Raw genomic sequence first — 17305 nt, 5'->3', positions numbered from 1 at the left:
TAGGAATACGTAGAGTTACACCTCCACTCCGCCATACTTCATCGAATACTGTTCTAGTGACGACGCTTGGTTTTATAGACGCTTGTTTGCAGACCGATGCTCTGTTGTTTCTGTCGGTCTTCTGGATCGTAACACAGTGTGACCGTTTGGATGGATACCAGTGTTTCGAATGAATCACTGCCTCCTTCTTCAGGGCTGAGGCTGAAGACAGTATGTTCTTCCGAAACGTTGGAATCTGCGTTCAAGTCCGCGCGATGTTACAACCCTGGGAAGACCATCGTCGTCCTCACTGCCAAGAGAATCTGAGATCTCGCGCTCTTTCCGTTATTATTTACGATCTGAAATACGCAGGCTCGCTGATACTGCCTTGTTTTCCTGAACACCGTGCCCATAGTCTGGACGCGGTAGACCTCGGTCATTTCTTCACCCTAAGGCACAGTAGGACACCTCTCTAAATCAATATGGCGACCGCACGCAACGTGACGTCATAATAGGTTATTGTTTAGTTTCCTTCAGCCGGTGATATTCATTACTAATCGTCGTAAGTGCACGGACAAAATGGACTCAGAGCACTGGATTTCAGATCCTAGTTCTGCTCGTTGCTCGCGTGCTGCATCGAGAGGTCCTGAAAGCTGAAGTAGCCGAGTGGAGACCCAAGGTTCATATCGAGGTAGGAGCTGAATAGGTGGCATTTCAGGTTCTCACGGCGGCGAACATGAAGACGGATGTCTTCTGGGTTGTTGCGCTGTGTAGTCTGGTCGATGTTAACCGACGTTTCAGAGGTCATACTGCCTCCGTCATCAGGGCGATGAAGATTTCTGTCTTCTGGGTTGTTGCGCTGTGTAGTCCGGTCGATGTTTACCAACGTTTCAGAGGTCATACTGCCTCCGTCATCAGAGTATGAAGATTTCTGTATTCTGGGTTGTTGCGCTGTGTAGTCTGGTCGATGTTAACCAACGTCTCGGAGGTGGTTACTGCCTCCATCATCAGGACGACGTTTTTATTGGTGCTTCAGTCCTTTTCTAGCCTGTCTTCTACAGTATTGTTCAAACAAAATAACTCCTTGGATGGGGGATCGGACCGTTTCAGGACAGCACACACAAAGCTGCCCATCTGTGTCCCCAGTGGGAAAGTGTTACGACATACAAATACAAACCCCTTGACTTGTTTCCAACATGGCTGTCGTGTGGTGTGACAGATTGTTCAGTACACAAACAGTTGCTTGATTGATCATTAACACTGCTACTGACGTTAGTTTCGGACAGTTGACTGTGGTGAAATGTGACGTCTGTTGAGTACTGGCTTATCTTACGGCCGTGAAGTTTCAGTAATAGTCGATCAAAGGGCGTGCGTTTTCTGAAACGCCTAAATTTTTAAGCTGTGGACACACGGAAGTGTCTTGAGTTCCGTGGTCACCTTTCCCTCCGTGTGACATTGGATTGATTCTTGTCAATGTAAAGAGACGTCAGTTATATATTTTAAGGGGGTTATGAAATGTTAAGGTAGCCTGAAGATGAAGGAAGTATGTTCCTCCCAAACGCTGGTTCACACGGCTTTGTAACCCAGAAGACTAACAACCGTGTTGAAAAAATTTCCTTGAGAAGGATGATCATTTATTTGGAATGGATTTAAAAGGTTCTGAGTTCTCTGCGGGCACTTCCAAACATCACGTGATCTTAGGGGTTAGTAGCGTCAGTTGCCGAGTTCGGTGCAAGGCTTCGTTTGTGTACACGGTTTTTTATTATCTCTGGTAAAACTGTATTTTGATCTTTATGCAAAATGTCGGATGACCATTTTCGACCAAAATAACATCTTACGGATATACTTCGGTAAGCACTGTTAACAACAGGCCTGTTAAATCCATTGAAAATCCGTTCGGAACGTTTTTATGTCACAAAAATGCACGGACATGGAAAGAACTTAACGCTGAGTGGAAAAGTCGGATTGTACCGAAATACGCGACTTGTGAAGGAGAGCACGTCACTCTCAGAGTTGGCCACGACAGGCGACCTTGTAAATAGTGTAATCAGTGACCATGGACGTCGTATCTCGGCTTCTGTGAATTTTCTTTTGTTATCTGAATACGTGGACAGACGTTGTTTGTATAACGTGACAGTGGTCTGGGCTAAATCGAGCAAGGATTGTGGCATTGGTACTGTGAAACATGTAGGACGAGATGTTTTGTAATTGGCGTGAGGTATGGTTCGCTGCGCTGGTTATAACAGTGGGCAGTTGACAGGTGTCCAATCCGTTGTGGTTTGACAGTGTCTCTGTAACATTTCAAATATGATAGAACCATATTAATGTGCGGATATTATCGACTTTTTGGGCTGTCTGTTTGTGTGTGTTATAGGGCGGCTGGTACCATTCGGAGGTTAGGTTATAAACCACTAAATTCCGTTCCATGCGTCTTGCTTAATGACGTAGGAACTTTTACACTGCAGTTTAGTCTTGACTGGTTATTTCAGTGTATTAAAACGTGGGGATAAGAAATACATACGGAATTTTCGTCGGAAAGACTTTCGTTGCTAGGATAATATTAAAAGGAAAATTAATCGAGATGTAACTGGAATTAATCTGGTTCAGAATAAGATCCAGAAGCGGGGTGTTCTGAACACGGTAATTAACTCTTAGGTTCTATAAAATGCGGGTAATTTCTTGATCAGATGAACGACAATCAGCTTCTCTCTGCGGCTCTGCTCCATACGAGTTACTCAGTAGGCTCTGTTTTAAAGGAAATGCATTACAAGCTTTTAAATTATCACTGAATTTTGTTGTAGGTTATTTTTCGAGAATCGTGGCTATTCCACTTCAAAATGCACGTTTTGGGGCTCTCATGTGAGACACCAGGACCCTCTACTCGTCGCTGGGCTTGTTACTCTCGCCGACAAAATATCGGTATTGAGCGCTATAACAGATGACAGTCGCAAAGTGGTCGAAATATAAATTTCACCGTGTTCTGAAATCCCTGGGGGAGGCAGTAAATAAAGCTAAGCAGATATGGGGTGAACAGGGCCCTAGGGACAAACCTAGAGAGGGGTTGTCGAGCGGGGAGGGGGAGGGGGGTGAAAGTGCTGGGGTAGAAACTGTTTCAGACGCGTCGAGGCACACACTTCTCTGTTTTCCGCCTCATTGCCAAAATTTCTGACTGGAATTTAACTTCCGTTCCGCCGATAGGCGAACATACGAAGGCTCACTCATGCCCCCCCCCCTCCCTCCCGAATTGCTTATACGAGGTCTGTAAGTAGAATTTGAGGTTCTCACGGCGGTGAGTCCGAAGATGGCTCGCTTCTGGGTTGTTGCGCCGTGTAGTCTGGTAGAAGTCCACCGAGGTTTCGGAGGTCTTTTCTGCCTCCATCATCAGGGCGCAACAACCCAGAAGACAGCCATCTTCGTACAAGTTCTGTTCTTGGTGAAAGAAATCGGACTAGGCCACTCTCCATGTTTATACGAGAAGAGATAAAATTATGGTATAAAGCTTGAAGAAGTTGACGGATTTTTATGAAACTTGGTATGATCATCCCACCCCTACAGGAAGCATCGTCTATGTGCTTCTTTATTTGCCACAGCTGAAAGTAGAAGCGTTTTTGTGTTACGAACTTCTGAGGTGAAAGCGGTCTCAGTGCTACTTGGCTAATGTAGTGTCCCGAAAAAATCTCTATGTGGCGCCTGCAGCTACGTATCATCGCAGGACTTCTTCTTATCCGTTTATATGGAATTAAGTTTGTAAATTTCACTTTTCAATGAAATGTTGACATGAGCACATGGCCACCAGGTGGCAGTGCAGTCACGTGGTGGTGTTCTCATTGTGTTTTTCTCCTGTTTCAGGTAAGAGGCACGCTGTCCACTAAACACTGATCTCCAGACTGTCCCGTCTTCAGTAACGGGTAAGCTTTCTGTGGGGAAAAATGCTATATTTGCCTGATTTCCCTGTTACAAGTTTTTCGTGTTTTTCCTTGGTACCGTCATGCGAACGTCGGAATATTCCACGAACACCTCACAAATTTCACCTTTCACGATCATCTCGCTATGTGAAGGAATTCCTTCGGAACCGTAGGAAGATCCTACCCGGGCGCAGTGTTTTTTGGTTTTTCCGTGTGTGGACAGTGCCATTAATCCGTCACAACGCGCATGCGTGGACCCCGCCAACCCCTAAACACGTCTGTCCGCGGTTATTAAATGTCACTGAGACACGCAATTTGTCTTCAAGACTTGGCCCACGCCGTAGCGGAAATTCATAATTGTCGTCTCCTGTGAGTTATGGGACCAGCACGACGCGTTGTAGCGCGTAATTATATTCGAGATAACTTGGCCGAAATGCCGTGGCAATGCCGAAGCTGTCGCTCGCTAAATACAGCGAAAATGAAAATGTGTTCGTCAGCTGTTTCCTGTGTAGGTTTCCATGGAAACCCGGTGGTTCGATACAATCGCCTTTGGTCTATGTATAGATCCGTTAGTTACAGGCAAATCGCATGAGGAGCCGCATTTACGTCCCGTGTACTCGATGAGATGCAGGAGTAGAATGTCGCTGCACGCTACGATATAATAACGAGTTAATTCGGCGGGTTTTTTTCCCCTCTACGCCCTCGTGGACATAGCGAGCGGAGGTTTGCCCCTGTGACCTCTATACGCCTTGCGAAGCGCCCGTAAGCATCGGGTTTTCTGTGCAGCGGGTTGCGTGATGACTGTGAGGGAGGACAAGACCTGCGGGTCACATACTTTCCTGATTGTGTTCAGAATCTGCGTATGAAATTGGCTTTTCTTCTGAGTTGTAGCTCCGTGTAGTCTGGTAGACTTTTACCAGCGTTTCAGACGTCGTTGCTATGCTGATTGTGGAAGCAGCAGGGGCCTCTTAAACAGTAATGTTTCTCTGGTACCAAACCTCACTTGGTGCCGACGTTGAGAATGGTTCCCCACTGCTCCTCTGTACGCCTTCATGCCACGGTGCTTCGCCCCATGGGCGAATGGAGTTGCACGGTTTTTAGGATTGACTGTACAGAGTCTGGGGCAGGTGAGGTGCCCCGGGTACTATGCAGAGTGCAAGGCGCCGGTCTAACTCACTGTCTGACTACGAAACCACATGGAGCCAACTGACGACACGGAAAACGCGAACTGAAAGGCTTACCACCGCAGAATCTGCGTCTTTGTTTCCGTCTGATGGAATTGAATTGATTTTTTATGCTCTGTTCACCCTCATCCCCTGTAAGAGGGCGCAAACACAACGTGCAGACTTGTACTTTACTGCAGTGGGAGATGGATGTGAACTTGCGGTCATTTTGAGGTGTTCAGTTCTGAAATCTCGACAAAACATGGGACTTTTCGTGTGGGCGTTATCTCATGTGCCTTGTGCAAGTAACAACCAGAAAAGGAATTCCCGTTATTCGTGAAATTTCGCAATTTGCTGTTTCTTGAAATCCTTGACTCAAAGATTATTATCAATCCTGGGCAATTTCCTTATTAATTCAAGATCAAATTTTAGGTCTGTATGACGATGATGTGCCCTTCTGTTTTGTATGGCTGTCAAACGTGATCTCTTACTTTTGTGTAAATTTGCAAGGTGTTGAGAAGTGAAGATTTTGAAAATATATACACTTATGGAGGATTAAATAAGTCAAGAATTTTGTGTATCATATTAAGGGATCTCGATACTTTGTGCAGGACGTGAAGTGTTGTTAAGATAGTGACATCTAGGACACGATTGGTTCGACATGTACCATATTTGGGAGAGAATAAAACGTGGTGATAAACCTATCAGAAACCGACCGGAAGAAAATTTTAAAATATTTATTATTAAGATGGACGTTTGAAATCACTCTGTATATAAGATGTATATAGCGTGGATGGTGTTGAACCGTTAGATCTGTTGCCACGTTACGAAATATTTATCATCAGCGAGTTTTTTTGGGAAGTTTGACTCTTTTTAGATTTTTAACATCGATGTACCTTGCGACTCAAAATTTTGAATCAACCTGTACAGGGGGTGATCGGCGTGTACTAAACGTCGTCCTTTGCTGTTAATTTTGCTAGTGCGGGGAGCCTTGTTCTCTCTTCTGTGTTTGGCCCAGGAGTCTGTCAATCCCTGAATTTAGAATTTAGTGCCAGTTTACCTCTCCGTAATGGCCCGTGTCCAGTCCCCTTCAGTGCTTCCTCAGCGATCTCTTGTGGTGCATCTAGGAAAATTGTGCCCCCGATCTGGTTCCGCCCGACTGCCCCGAAATGAGTGAGGGTTGTCAAGGCAACTGTTGTTGCACACACACAAACCCAGTAATTGGACCGATATTTTGCGCTGTGATTCAAATGTGGGAGGTCGCGTGACGTGGTTTCCCACAGCCAGGAAATTTCGAGGTAGAAGAACAGAAAACCAGAAATGGAAATTGTGATAATCATGTTCTGCTGATGGTTGTTTAGCCGATCGAAAGGTAATTGTTGACATGGAACCACAAGGTTGTTAATCGAGTTCACGATTTTCTCCGCGGTTTCATGTAACCAGAAGTAGCCTCACACGCCTTCCCACATGTTAACGCCCACGTTTTAAAAAAAAATCCTCTTTCTCAAGGTAAATGTAAGAGTTCCAAATTACGAGGAAATTCAGCAACACGCTGATCACCTCCCCACCTTGCCTCTCTCCCGAACGCCTTAACTTCTGTTCAATCTACCTTTACCAGAAGGACGAGCGGACACTGCCTGGGAACCTTCATAGCTCCGAATTTATTTCTGTCCCCCCCCCCCAGTTAAAATATAACGTTTCTTATCCTTCTCCCCTCCCCTCCCCGCGCCATCTTCCATTCAGACTTCAGAGTCTCAATTAAAATGCATGACACTACGTCTTTGCAGCTGTTGGTTTCTGTGGATGGAACGCGAGTTCATTTTAAAATCTGGTACAGTTTCTTCGCCACGAATGACAAGCCTGGAAGAACAGGGTCTGGACCGAACGCGATTGAAGGGGCAGGGAAAAAGCAGGAAACTTCAGGACGGCGTGATTTATAAATTTTCGTCTTATCTTTATGTCAACTTTTATTTTATTTAGTTAAGATTCGTCTCGAAACGAAATACGTCGAAGAAAACAAGATGCAGGAATGATAAATTTTTTTTAAAAAAAGGTCATTTGGACGCTTAAAATATTTTGGGCATGAGAGTAATTTGTGGCACGATGAATTACAAAGAATGAGAGAGAGAGAAAGATGAAATTGGTGGGGGGAGAAGTGAGAGACACTTCGATATCTGGGGGGGGAGAAAGAGCATCTTATAGCTAGAAGGTCCCCAGGCAATGCCCGCTCGTCCTTCTGTTAAGGATAAAGTAAGAGTGAAGGCGTTAGTGTGATGATTGGCATAAAAGGCGGAATTTTGAAATTTTATATTAGCGAAAGCTGAGACTATTAATTTGGAAGTTTAATACATAATTTAGAAGTTCCTACTGAGGGGAGGGGGGTAAATTTTGACGGCGTTAAGGGGTGGTAAATTTTGATTAATTTAAGTCGGGAGGGCTGCATGAGAAGCTTGCAGTGGCAACTTGGAACTTGGGGAATGTGCAAGGACGCGAAGCCGGAGCGGCTGGTTGTCTTGTGTCGGACCTGTGAGAAAACACTTGGCCTGCTGGGAAGGCCGTTTGTTTATCAACACTCAGGATGTGGCCTTGATTGTTCTTACGAGGCCCTCATGACGCAATGGCTTTAGTGCATTCTTAACGGTTTCAGTTGCTTGCCCCAGCGATGGCTGTGATTGTGACAGAATGCGTTCGTTCGTGCAGAGGAAGAGGTTTCTTTACGGTCTAAATACCACGAATTGATGTCTCCGATGATGAGTTTTGGAAAATGTGTAGGGCCCACTTTTGTTTTCGTGGAACTTCGTGCGTATTTATGATGTCCTGGCGAAAATCCGTCAATAGCTTTAAGTATGGAGAAGTGATAAGAAGAAGACACTAGTGTTCTCGCTTGTAATTTATTTCTTGGTCGCTTGATACAGGGTGTGCCTTTCATCCGAAGGGTACCAGACCCTTCGCGATTTTCCCAATCCTCCTAGGCGAATGATGGTGCATTGAAATAAATCGCAACCGGTTCTTTTCATATCCCTTACCGTTCTCAGTTTTATTCGGCACAAATCTTGAATTATTTTAGTACCGTCGTGTCTTTGTTCCTGATTTCATGTAGGCAGACATTTCTTGTGTCCTTTTGTCTCCGCACACGTTCGATGATGTTTGATGTTTTCCAACAGCAAGGTAATTATATGGATTATGCGATAATGAGTGTTAGGTTTGTGTGGATTTGGAAGGAGGCTGCAGAACACTTGTTTTCTCCTGAAGAAACTGAGGAAATCCACGAACATATGACGTCAGGATCGTCGTTAACATCTGAATTCATGTTTCCGTTACGCCCACCTGCTCGGACTGAAATACTTTTATAAGTTTACCCTTTTCGTGGTACGCGAGAGATAACTCGTTTATAATCTCGTGGGTTTTTTTTAGTTACATCAGCGAAAGAAACTTCCGCCGACGTCTGTCATTGGTTAACGAGAAGTGTTCGTGGCTCCTCGATAGTGTAAGTTGTGTGTTGCTATGGAAACTAGACGAATAGTCACTGTAATGCAAAGAACGACTTGGCTGCGTGATTATTGCCTTATTTCCCCGCGACCTGAAAGTCTTTCCACATGTTGCGTCCTACGGGTCGTATTTAGCAATTTTTTTTTATTACGCGTGATGTCACACTACGCAATAGCGCAGTTGCATTTCCTAAGTTTCTGGCGAGGACGAGAGGAAAAGTGTAAAAGCTGTGTTGCTGTCTGACGTAACCCATAAAAACAAAGGAACAGGGGCTGCTTTCCCTTATTTAACGACGCTTACTTCACTGACGAGAACCCGAAATCTCACCAGGGAGTGACGTGATTGTTTTGAACGTGAAATTAAGTTGCCATCTTCACACAAACCCATTGCCCTGAGCCACTTTAATCCAGCACACGCGTCTACCGAAATTCTCTGTATCCTTCGGGGTTTTCCTGTCAAAATTTCGATATGCATTTCTCATTTCCCCATGCGCGTTTCGTGCTCAGCCTGCCTGCCTCATATTCCGTGGTTCGCGCATTCTGTTGTTTTTGGTATTCCGTGTGATGAAGTCGTCTGTGGATCAGTCATCCAGTGACACAGTTGGCTGCTACTAAGAAATGTGTGGGTCTTAACGCGTAGCACCGAATACGAATGTCCGAGCATTAATGGTTCAGTGATGTTACAAACATTTGAGGACTTGGATGCCAGACGTGAAATATCGCGTTGAGAATTTTTTTTCCTTTTTTCGTATTTTTTGTTGCTAGTGAAGCCATAGCCACGGTGATCTAGCGGTTAGAACGCTGGCCTTGTAATCCTGGGGTCTCGGGTTCGATTCCCGGCGGTGCCCGAATTTATAACTTGTGTTGGGCAAGGCCGTGGTCTAGGCAACACGGAGTTTTCCTCCGTGGCATCCCAACAATTACTCCATTCACACACAGAAGAAGGCAATGGCAAACCACTTCTGGATCATCTGCCAAGAACGTATATGAACAGGTCCCAGTCCGAGAAAAGGATGGAAGGATCCTGTTCATATGGACCTGTCGTCAGACAGAACACTAAATAATAATAATAACAACAATAATAGTGAAGAGCCAGTCTGCCCCCTCCCCTCCCCCCCCCCCCCAATCCTTCGAGACCTGACACATATTAGATAGTCTTTAGGATTGGTTGATCCCCCGTGTTAGGTGACGATAGCTAAAATTAAGATCCAACTGATTGATTCGTCTGATATGGAGGGAAACTTGTAAGACCCCCCGTATTCTGTACAAGACCCGAGCAATTTTAATGTCTTTAGTGCCTTTTTGCCCTACACAGCGCTCCCGCAATGTATTCCGTGCATTAACCGACTAAGAGCCTGTTGCCGGTCTGATTGTGTACAGCCTTTGTAGAAACTTTGTAATGGAGTACAGTCACGATCAGGAATGATGGTGTGGAATAAGGCACAGAACGGAGAACCCGCTGTAGTACGATATAAGGACTATGTTTTCAAGTAAGAGTGTATAATGGTTGTTGTGCGGGACTGCGTAACATAAAAAAGTCATTGGACATTCGTTCACTCGGCGAAGTGTTGTTAGACGAACAGAGACTGAAGTAAAGCTTGTAAGGCGATGGGATTTATATTTTTAGTGGTTGATCTGTTCCCCCATTTTGATTTAAAGTATTTTTTTCTCTCTCTGAATCTGTTAAAATGTGTGGGGTAAGCCACCCCTTAATCTGTCAAAATGAAAGTAACTACTGCGAATTAAGAGGGAGGGAAGCCAAGAGGGGTAGTTATGGTAATATAATTTAGTAAAGTGGATGAATCCAACAGAAAGAAATTTTCTCTGAATCACAAAACCCTTAAATCCCCATTCGCTCTGTGTGCGTGGAAGAGACTAAAAAACTTTAGCGCTGTTTCAAAGAAAACAAAATGAACTAATGCAATCATTCTCAGACTGCGGTTGGCGTTTTAGAATTATTTACGATGAAGACCACTTAAATGATAAGTGCCACTCTTACTCCAAGACGTGACGTGCTTCTTCCGTGTTCATATAATTCTGCTTTTCCTTCCACGCTTGGAATCATTTTACTACATTATTTAAATTTGATGGATTCGGCCTGCAGTGATGTAAATATTTTTTTAATGTATATTAACTAGATACAGAAGTATGTAGCTGAGTTGCTGTTTAATCAGATAAATTACCTTCTGCCCACATGACGAACTCGATGGCACAACTGTAATGGAAAACCTGAAGTTTCTGTAGAAACGAAACAAAGTAATTGAAGTTTACGTTGTTGCAGTGTGTACAAACTTCAGGCACAATTGAATAAACCTTCAGTACAGTGAAAACAAGGATATGGCGGGGTCTGGCGGAATCTGTTGTTAGGCCGTCGGTTATGTGTTGGTGCGTTTGAATGGCATGTGACTTCAGTCACCACGAAGTTTAATTCGTGGAGGAATTAAATACATTCTGTAATTTTGATTTTGCTCGAAAAGACAGTGCTTAAATATCGTTTAGATTAACTTCAGATGCTTCAGGAAAGTGTTTCGATGACAGATTAAGGGTGTTTTTAAAAAATATTGCCTATAGTACTTCATAATAAATTCATAAAAAACTAAGTACATGTTAGTATCTCGTCATCAGAAGACAGGCGGGCAAAATTATCTTAGGGTGGCTAATAAATCCTTTGAAAGGGTTACAAAGTTCAAATATCTGGGAACAACAATAACAAATCAAAATGATACTCGTGAGGAAGTTAGGAGGAGACTAAATTCCGGAAATGCTTGCTAAATATTTTGTCTTCCCGTCTGATTTCTAAGAACCTGAAAATTAAAGTATACAAAACAATAATCTTGCCTGTTGTTTTGTATGGGTGTGAAACATGGTCTCTCACTCAGAGGGAGGAACACAGATTGCAGATGTTTGAGAATCGGGTGTTGAGGAGGATATTTGGGCCTAGGAGTGAAGACGATGGTGCCTGGAGAAAACTACGTAATGATGAGCTTAAAAATCTGTACTCCTCCCCCAGTATTGTGAGGGTGATTAAGTCGAGAAGAGTGAGATGGGCGGGACATGTAGCGCGCATGGATGGGACAAGAGGTGTGCACCGGGTATTGGTTGGGAAACCTGAGGGGAAGAGACCTCTGGGGAGACCTAGACGTAGATGGGAGATAGGAGTTGAAGGAGACTGGATTTTGTTGGCCCAGGACAGGGTCCGGTGGAGGGGTTTGGTTAATTCGGTGATGAACCTTCGGGTTCCGTAAGCCATCTGGTTGGTTGGGTCCACTATTAGGAAAGCCTGAGGGGAAGAGACCCCTGGGGAGACCTAGACGTAGATGGGAGGATAATCTCAGGCGGGATCTATGGGAGATAGGAGTTGAAGGAAACTGGATTTTGTTGGCCCAGGACAGGGTCCGGTGGAGGGCTTTGGTTAATTCGGTGATGAACCTTCGGGTTTGGTAAGCCATCTAGTTAGTTAGTTTAGTACTTCATAATATATCATGTGAGCATACATTTCCAATGGACTATAAGCAAAACATTGGAATGCGCTGTGATAGGAGGCAACGGTTTGTTCATATTCAGCATTTTTGCTGTCAGTCAGTACATTTGGAAATGTAATTTCCACGTCAGTGAACGGAGTGGCGTTGGTAATGAGGTTGTCCACTTTGTGTTTTAGAAATTTACAGCTGTTAAAAGTGCGTTTATTTCCCAAAATATCAAAGGGCCTTTGCTTGAGCTCTGGTAGATCTGTGTACAAATGCTCCTGGTGTGTTCATGGGGTTGCGGTGGATTTCGCCTGCATTCATAATTTTATTTTCACTGAGTTGTGAGTTTTTAATCCGAAGAGCTGTTCGCTTATGCAGACGGCAGACTTTAGCAGCCCACATACATTTGTCTGTCTGCAATTTTATTTATAGACGGAGTTTTCTTTCGTACGTAGATAAAATGTCTTGGTGTGGACACAGCAAAATCCCTACCGTCAAATTTTTGTTTGTGCACCTCCAGTGCTACCAACCTCGTTTTAATGAACACTTATAAAGTTTCAAAGTTGCTTTACGCTTCGGTTCACTTATGAGTACATCCACTTCTGTTCCCTCGTTAATGGCCGATCTGATGTTATTGCATCCAGTTATACGTACGTATATACCACCTTTCCTTTTGGCTTGTTGAAAACTCGTCATACCGGAAAATACTCCAGCTTTTCATTTCGAACCTCACTTAGTGACTATGGCAAAAAGTGGTACACTTGTTTCGGGTAACGTTGCAGGTAAATGAACTCAAGATGCTGGAGGCTGCATGTTTCACGGCGTGCAGAGTTGTTTGTTAGTCGAAGAATGCGCTGGAGTTTCAACGCAAACACTTAAGTGTCACAGTCAATGGCGTATAGATATCACCTATCTCCTCTCTGCGCACGCTCGCAAAACGATTATGGCGTCTCACGTCAGTATTCGTGGTCCAGATTTGTAGGTCTTTCCTGCGTCCAGATGATCGGAAATCTGAGGGAAGGGACATTTTGATCGGGTTCAATACTGGGGTCTCGGGTTCGATTCCCGGCGGTGCCCGAATTTATAACTTGTGTTGGGCAAGGCCGTGGTCTAGGCAACACGGAGTTTTCCTCCGTGGCATCCCAACAATTACTCCATTCACGCACAGAAGAAGGCAGTGGCAAAGCACTTCTGGATCATCTGCCAAGAACGTATATGAACAGGTCCCAGTCCGAGAAAAGGATGGAAGGATCCTGTTCATATGGACCTGTCGTCAGACAGAACACTAAATAAATAAATAACATCCAGTTCATGATAGTGTCCATTTCCCGGCTTTTGTGAACACGGTAATGAACCTTCGGGTTGTATAAAAGACTTGTTGTCTCTTGACTAGTTGAACATTAGCTTCTAAAGAAGGTCTCTGATGTGGTTCGCGAGCCACAGTGTTGGAACCCGTGTGGTGTTGGCAGCGGTCGCAGTTCAATGGCACACGTTCGTCCCGCGAACGGTTCAGGACGTGACGGTGAACTGAGGAAGATCATTGAAGGAAACATCCGGATTATGCCCAATAAGGTAAATGGCCTTTGCATGGGATCGAACTACTTTCCTCGGATTCTGCGTCTGTATTTTTGGATTTTACCGTTCCAGTCCTTATGAGGTGTGAATGAGTAGTTGTAACTTCACCGCTGTGAGCGTCAGAACAAGTAGGGCGATGCTTTGTGGCGAACAGCTGGCCGTCACTTGGTCTGTGACAGACACTTTACTGTTCAGGGCCGATCTTACTACGACTTTGAAGATGGGCCCGCGGGGGGGTGGGTGTCTAAATGTAACAAGGGGAAGCTGCTAGGTTCTTAGATGAATGGGACTGTCTCAGGATGTATTTCGGAGCCGGGCGTTGAACCTTGTGGTTATATCAGGCCAGTTACTTAGTTGGTTAGGTACTTAATAAACTTCGCCCTGAGGATACTTCATCGTCTTCTTTTCATGAGAGATTTTATGGTGCAGTGTGTCCGTTTGAAAGTTTGAACACGTTCTGCTGGAACCCGACGTTTCGTAGCCGTTTACACAATACCTCGTCATTAGCGTGGTCCGTGAGCCACTTGAATCCAATCCAGACTACCTGTCAATTATTTCTCGAAGATCCACCGAAATTTTGTTATTTGTTTGAGAAATTTACATGATCATATTTCGACCAGGATGTTCACTAGGAGTTGATGTGCACGACGCAGTGACTAGGCTGTATGCTGGACGTCCGGGGTTTGTATACCGGAATAGCATTAGAATTTTTTTTTTCTTGTCTGGGGTTCACAGAGCCTTCTGTCCCATACTCGCTGACATTCCAGAGGTGTCATCCGAGGTTATTATTGTCTGTTACATTGTTTCACAAAAATGCTTCCGGTTATGGTGGTTGCCTATGTCCTAGGAAAAATGACACAGGCGTTCACGGACGGGCCCATAAGGTGTTCTTCGCTCGCGCTGGAGCGTGAAGAACACCAAAGAATGACCGCGATCCGACAGCTACGGTACATTGAAGCTATGACAGTCGAATGTAGTCTACTCATGATGCATAGGAATGTTTCTTTAAATGGAACACAGCTTCTGGCGCGTTGCTAAGCGATCACGGCTTTGTTTTTATATTCGTCGAGAAAAGAACGTCACATGTTGTCGATTAATCTGGTTCCTGTAACGGTACGAAGAGATCATCTGCCTTGCAACTGACCATAAGACTTGACAGTATGAGGACCGTAAGTTGGTCGCTAGGCGACAGACGATCAGCGCGGTCCTCGGCGGGTTTAGCCCACCAACGCGTGATGCGTGTCCTTCAGTGCGTCTGTTCGTGAGGAAGGCTGCAGTCAAGAAGCAGGGTGTAGTTCTCGTGGTCAGTGGGTTGGACACGTGGCCCAGACTTGGAACTCAACAGGCTTCTAAAAGTATCGCCATTATTCGACCCGGGGAACTGAAAATCGTATTTTGGAGGTGTCGGGCTGGAGTGTTAGACCGCAGAACGGCTGTCCCCGGATGTGTTAATCTATAAGGACACACGTTAGCGTATTTAAAGTTTCTTTTTATTCCAGTTTTATCGTTTGCCTTAAGCAAGTTCTACTCCTTAAAATTTTCCACGTTGCGCTGTACAGATCTTCGGATGACCCGGATTGTCCAGCCATTTGCCCACTCTGATGACGGTCTAGTCTGCTGGGGTTCGATTTCCGACAGGGACAAACAAAGACGTTTCTCCGCACGACCGCTGTGTCCAAACCCACACCCAGCCGTGCTCGTTCTTGTGGAGTAAAGAAGCTGATTACGTTCTCCAGCTGGTGGTGAACCTGAAGGATACGTGCATTCGTACCTCCATTCCTCCATACGTCTTGATGACGTGGTTCTTCATTGAATGTAGGAATGATTGTTCTTTGGGCAGGTCGCCGGTGCAAGGTAAGGATTTGAGCGAATTCTGTCACGAAGTTAAATTATGTTTGTTTATTTCTTCAGTTTGCGCGTGAACTTAGCAACGCTGAAGCGACAGTTTTGCTGAATCACTAAAACTTCTGGTTTTATGTACCTGAACCAGTGATCAGCTGTCAGCTTCTCTACAAAGACCCTGTTTTATGAAAACGACACGCGTTTCGAGAGACGATCTGCCGTGTAATTCACAGCCCTGGGTTCGAAACTCGGACCCTGTTGTTACAAAGAAGACGTGACTTGAAAGGGGCCGGAGGCGGTAAACGCGCGGTGCATGATGGGAGTAGTACTGGTACAGACAATATTCCGGTGGACATGGATGATGATGCAAGAACGGTGGGTGCGTTGAACCTTCTTGATAAGGCTGCAGTACCAGAGGATGGGCTGGAGGCGGCGGTCAGCGGGTAGGATTTGAGGCTGTCCTCTGGCGGGTAGCGCCGACGTTTCAGTGGTTAGCGTGTCTGTTAGCATTGTGATTATTAATGTTGTCTTCAGGGACTTGGGACATATTCGAAACGAAAATTGTTACACTTCTTCACATCCTGTAATATTATAATTTATTAAAATGTTATTACGAATATATTAATGTATTTAGTAGCAAATTTCTTTATGTATTAGCGTCCTCTGTACTAATTTATTTTTATATTCTATTTGTTATTATCTTTATATATTTATTATTGTGTTCGTGTGCTCATCTCCTGTTCTGTATCTGTAATTGGCCTTCTGGCTGTTGGTACAGCACACAAATAATAAAGAATATAATTGAGTTTCAATGCCGTGTGAATGTATAAGGGACGTGTAGGCAAATACCCACGACTTCCTAACCTCGGAATTAGATTCAGATGGGGGTTTAGCCTCGCTCTGTTGGTGAGTTTAGGGATCTAGGGTAGTATAATATTAAAATGAAAGTGTAGGAAGCAGATACCGAAATAGTAGTGGTGGGAAATGGCGCTGGCATTCGAACCAGTGACCTCTAGGATTGACGGACTGTTCCCTCGGGAATCATGCAATGGCAGCAGCTGAAGTAAAGTTCGATAAAACTCGCATCAACTTCCTTTTGGCTTATCGCCGTAAATACGGAACACATTTCCGTGACGCGCCCGGCCACACATGCGAGCGCTGGGCTCACTTCCGGTCCGTCGTGGTTAATAGTTGTCATGGAAACAGGAAAATATTTCTCTGTCGCGAGATACCTATCGCGGCAGTGTGCTGTGAGATGTACGTCTTCATGGTTACTGGTATTGTCGTAGTAATGTCCGGAAGGGAACTTTGACAAAAGTGCCCGTCGTTCTATTGGCGATTGTCATAGTATTCGTGGTCACCCCTGTTATATTGCTACATGCCTCCTGGTGGTAGAAGGAAGAACTACTCCAGCCGTGGAGGTCGGTAACGCCTCAGATTTTTGCACAACCGCCATGTTAGTATTGTTGACAGTTGTGATTTGAGAAGGCGTACGTGACGTACATTGGCGTGATACGGGTGCCAGATTTTGCATCCGTCATTTTCCACGAGACACGTCATCTTCAATGATGAACCAGTTTCAGGAGTTATTGGTGGCGAAACACACGTGCACACGCGTGCTTGTGAAGCCACTGTGTGGCCACGTGACACGAACGTAATGCGGGTGTGAATATATGCGTACTTCAGGCTCTGTTTTCTGTTTTGCGTAACTGTTTCACCATTTATTACAGGCGAAAGCCCGTTCTCGGAAAGAGAGATACAGTGCACAATGACGTGATGTGGTTTTGCATGTATTTCATTAATTGCACATTAATCTTGCAGATAAGAGCTGCAGGTCTTATTTTTGTATGTATTTCATGTCACATGAAATTTATTTTGTGCGATAC

At 44.7% G+C, this 17305-nt stretch overlaps 1 protein-coding gene across 5 annotated transcripts in view; it reads left to right on the top strand.

Annotated features, from left to right (window-relative positions):
* Pgant9 (polypeptide N-acetylgalactosaminyltransferase 9) overlaps window positions 1–17305 on the top strand; it is a 170525-nt gene that overhangs the window by 12351 nt on the left and 140869 nt on the right. The window contains exon 1 of one of the 5 annotated variants that reach the window (XM_022069401.2): window positions 3813–3887. The exons of the other annotated variants lie outside the window; for them this stretch is intronic. The gene's annotated coding sequence lies outside the window, so the exon portion shown is untranslated. Of the gene's footprint in view, window positions 1–3812; window positions 3888–17305 lie in introns of those variants that run through there. 5 annotated transcript variants of the gene reach the window in all.

Source organism: Zootermopsis nevadensis, unplaced genomic scaffold, assembly GCF_977971745.1.
Source record: "Zootermopsis nevadensis isolate Lab colony 2312 unplaced genomic scaffold, Znev_1.0 Znev_ptg000027l, whole genome shotgun sequence".
Classification (NCBI taxonomy): domain Eukaryota; kingdom Metazoa; phylum Arthropoda; class Insecta; order Blattodea; family Termopsidae; genus Zootermopsis; species Zootermopsis nevadensis.
Note: the sequence above shows the minus strand (reverse complement) of the source record. Positions and strands in the feature narration are given on the sequence as shown.